Here is a 4,883-nt window from a genome sequence, read left to right as displayed (position 1 = left end):
AAATATTCTTTGTCTCTTTCTCTTTCTCCTTCTCACGCTCTCTCTCTCTCTCTCTTGCTTACTCCTGTTGTTTCAAACTGTATGCATACAGTTTGAAACCACACTCTTTGAAAGCGATGTAGAAAAAAAAGAAAGAAAGAGAGACAGAAGAGAGAGAGAAACCCAGTGTGGCTGACAAATGATTCATCTTTCTAACAGGTTAAGAGGGTTGGTCAGTCAGTCAGTAGCCAATTGGAGGGGTCACTGTGCATTGATAAACACTAGGCTACAATGAGAGAGAATGACAGGTACTCTATGGATTTGAGTCACATTTATTTCCTTTAATTTCCAATGATGTATGTGGGGTTACACTTATAGATGACACAATATAGCTAGATAGAGGTACCACACACAAGCAGACAGACAGACAGGCAGGCACATACACACAGACACACACAAACGTAGAATACAAAAAATGGTTGACACCCTTGATAAAGATGAGCAATAATGACTGTAACAAACTAATAATTTAAATACTGAGCTGAACTCAGCAAAAAACCTCAGTTTTTTTTCAGCAAACTTAACATGTGTAAATATTTGTATGAACATAAGATTCAACAACTGAGACATAAACTGAACAAGTTCCACAGACATGTACAACAAAAAAAACTCAGAACGGACGATGCCTAACGCACACGAAACGTCTTGCAAGAAAAACCACATACTCGAATCCATAGGCCGAAGAGATGTGGCCGTATGGTTTTTAACAACGTATTGGTTAATTAAATGGCTTTTTAAAGTACGCTGACACACACTATGACGCTTCTGCCAATGTTAAATTTCCCAAAGCCGGTGGAATATACAAGGTGATGATATTTTCAACTTCTACTCAGTGTCATAGGCTCAGAACTTGTAAAAATAAAGTATAATTGCTCAAATTAAAGTTCGGTATCATGGCCAGCAAAGTTTCAGTAACAACCCTATCCCTAACCGTTCTGTGGTAGAAGATCTGAATCAACCAACAGGACAATAAAACATATGGCAAGAGCCTCACTATGCCCACTGGGAAAAGTCTCTAACCCCATATAAACAAATGTAGGCTGCTGAAACGCTGCTAGTCACCATGAGACCTCTGAATAAAGGCAATATGGTGAAAACCGATTCTCTTAATTAAGCTAATTAATGTTGGCATTTAATTATGGAATGCGCACAATGGACAGAAAATCCCAAGAGAAGGATTTAGATATGAGGGTGGTAACAAGGTAGCTGTCGAGTTTCCACTGACTCCGCTTTGAACACGATATCGTGATGAAGCAATTGTCATTTTAAATTGAAGGAGCGAAGGGGGCGAGGGGACTGAGGGGAGACGTGAGCGTATGGGCGAGAGAGTGTATGAACAGGGCGGACCTAATTGCAGAAAGCTGAATTTTTATTGCAAATACTCGTGCATGATGGACCAATCAAAGCTTACTATAGCTGCAGCCCCTACCTGGATTGTCTATTAATGTTGCATAACCTAGCACTATCAGCATGCTTGTTGCTGACAAGCCACCCCCACATTGAGGGCCAAAGCTAGAGAGGCTATTCCGAATTACCGCAGACAGTGGAATCCCGTAGAGTCTGGTTAAGGTGATCTTCTCTTCGTTTCGTTATATTAACATATACACTATATATATATACACAAAAGTTATGTGGACACCCCTTCACAATTAGTGGATTTGGTTACTTCAGCCACACCGCGTTGCTGACAGGCGATATAAAATCGACCCACACAGCATGCAATTCTCCATAGACATGAAATGGTTTCCATTGGCCGAGACTAGCGCCACACAAGACTAGGATCACATGCCACAATGCCAAGGGTTGGCTAGGAATGGTGTAAAGCTCACTGCCATTGGACTCTGGAGCAGTGGAAACAAGTTCTCTGGAGTGATGAAAGCTGGCAGGCCGACGCATATCTGGGTTTGGCGGATGCCAGGATAACGCTACCCCATGCACGAATGCTGAATGCCAACTGTAAAGTTTGGTGGAGGGGAATAAATGGTATGGGCTGTTTTTCATGGTTTGGGCAAGGCCCCTTAGGTTTCAGTGAAGGGAAATCTTAACGCTACAGCATACACATAACTTTCTAGACAATTCTGTGCCTCCAACTTATTGGCAACAGTTTTGGGAAGGCCCATTTCTTGTTTCAGATGACAATGCCCCTAGGCAGAAAGTGAGGTCCATATAGAAATGGTATGTCGAGATCGGTGTGAAGAACTTGACTTGGCCTGCATAGAGCCCTGACCTAACCCATCGAACACCTTGGATGAATTGGATTGCCGACTGCGAGCTAGGCCTAATCACCCACAAATTCCAGTGCCCAACTTCACTAATGCTTGTGGCCTGAATGGAAGCAAGTCCCTTTCAGTATGTTCCAACATCTAGTGGGAAACCTTCCCAGAAGAGTGGAGGCTTGTTTATAGCAGCAAAAGGGGGGACCATTTCCATATTTAATGTTCAATGATTTTGGAATGAGAAAGTTCGACGAGCAGTGTCCAACATCATTCTGCGTCATGTAGTTTTGTGTTTCTCTCCTAGCTCGCTTAGGTATTGAGGTGTGCTGTCACAAATTGGCACCCTATTCCCAATAATATGCACAATTTTACGAGGCCCCATAGGGTTTTGGTTTCAAAAGTAGTGGCATACTGTATGGTAGGAAACAGGGTGACCATCTTGGGACGCATGCAATGAGTCTCAGAGGGAACTTTCCAGAATTATGGTCTACCAGGGCTCTACATAAAAGCTGATGGTACTCGTCACTGCAGCTTTTTAAGAGGAAAACTGAGACATGAAATAAAAACAGAATCCCCTGAAAGATTCATTAAAACATTCCACACTTCTGCATTTCCTTTATTTCTCCTGCATTCATTAACAAAGTCTTTTCATTACGGCTTCGCAAAGTTGCGAACAAAATGTCATGAGCTTGATAAATTATATTGCGGTTCTTCATTTCCCTGTCCCTGTGGATTCCACAGGAATTATCATCAACATATTAACTAAGGTATAGATAGCTTACAAGGTGTTACATGACCAAGTCAGCACTGAGCCAGCAACACCTTCTGTCAACAACAAACAGTTGGTGACCTAATTTAGCTAATACCGGATACTTAAATCAAATTGTATGTCACATGTGGCCGAATACAAACAGGTTTAGACCTATCGTTTGAAATGCTTACTTAACCAACAACGCAAATTTTTCGAAAGAAAATATTTGCTAAAAAAGAAAATACAAATAATATAAAATAAAGTAAGAACCCAATAAAAACATCATAACGACGCCATTACAGGGCGGTACCCGGTACGAGTCAATGTGAGGGGTACAGCGTTTAGTTGAGGTAAATTAGGTAATAACTACTTGTAGGTAGGGGAAAAGTGACTATGCATAGATAATTAACAAGCGAGTAGCAGCTGTTGTAAAAAAGTGGTCAATGCAAATAGTCCGGGTAGCCATTTGATTAACTGCTAGCAGTCTAATGGCGGTTAACATGACTTTTGGGTATGATCTTCGACCCTCTGTGTAAGAACGGGTGTGTTATGATGAGCTTCTATTGGCTGTCATGAACAAAATGTTTTATTTTTATTACTTTAAAACATATACTGTATATAATCAAGTGTAAACAGATCTGGTTTCTCAAACCATTAAAATCATCATCATAACGGCCTCTAAAATCATTGACAGGTAGCACCATTGACTTTTGGCATCCGTAACTATCTTAAAATAAATTCAGATTTTTTTGGAAAGAATATCTGTCAAATAATTTGCATACAGGGAGGCACCAGCTAATCTGGTCACAATGCAGACACACTGGACAGAGAGAGACATTTTATTACAATGTTTAGAAGCGACAGACCTTTATCAGATAGTGATTGGATTATCATGATTGGATCAAGAAACTCACATTTTAGGGCAAATTGTAAACAAGGCTTTAATCTCCCTTGGTCAGGGTTGCAGATTATGTAAATAATACATTCAAATATATTAAGGCTAGAAAATACATCACTGTATATCTATGTCCCACCCTAACCCCAGTATAGTGCACTGCTTTTGACCAGGGCCCATAGGGCTTGGGTTAGAAGTAGTGCTCTATATAAGGAATAGGGTGCCATTTGGGACACAGTCTCAGGGGTCATTGGTGAGCTATAGTCTCTGGGGATCTCCTTCTCATCAATTGAGTTTCCTAGCTACCTACCTTAGGGCTATCCATACTATTACTCAGGGGTTAGAACATTTTAAGGCCTAGGTGAAAATACATTCTGTTTTGTGGAATATCAAACCCTTTAGTAACCCTGCTTCTTAGCCCAGGGGTAAGGCTGATGCCACTGTACTGCTAGAGACACACTCAAACATACAACTAAATCTGGTATGTAGATAGAATACGTTGACAAAACACACAAAGGCACACAAGAGTACAAAAAGATACTCATGCATGAGCACCCACGTCATTGTGCCAGTGCTGATTCTACACAGGTCTCATTAACATTTGGAAGAAATGAATGTGATTCATGATTATCTCTACCCAGACTGAGTCTAATCAACAATAGAATACCCTAAAGATACTCAGAGGAGAGAGATGGAGAGAGGGAAAATTAATAAATTCAAAATCTTCCTGTTTTAGCTACACTCTTAGAAAAAAGGGTTCCACAAGGGTTATTCAGCTGTCCCCATAGGCTAACACTTTCCACAGAGGGTTCCACAAAAATAAACAAATGGTTCTACCTGGAACCAAAACAGGTTCTTCAAAGGGTTCTCCTATTGGGACAGCTGAAGAACCCTTTTAGGTTCTAGATAGCACCTTTTTCTAAGAGTGTACTTTTGACCTCCATGTTACAATCTCTGCAGCATTTTAAGAGTCCAACAACAC

The sequence above is a fragment of the Salvelinus sp. IW2-2015 genome, linkage group LG14, assembly GCF_002910315.2.
Source record: "Salvelinus sp. IW2-2015 linkage group LG14, ASM291031v2, whole genome shotgun sequence".
NCBI classification, from domain to species: Eukaryota; Metazoa; Chordata; class Actinopteri; order Salmoniformes; family Salmonidae; genus Salvelinus; species Salvelinus sp. IW2-2015.
The sequence above is the reverse complement of the archived record's forward strand: the minus strand, read 5'-3'. Positions refer to the sequence as shown.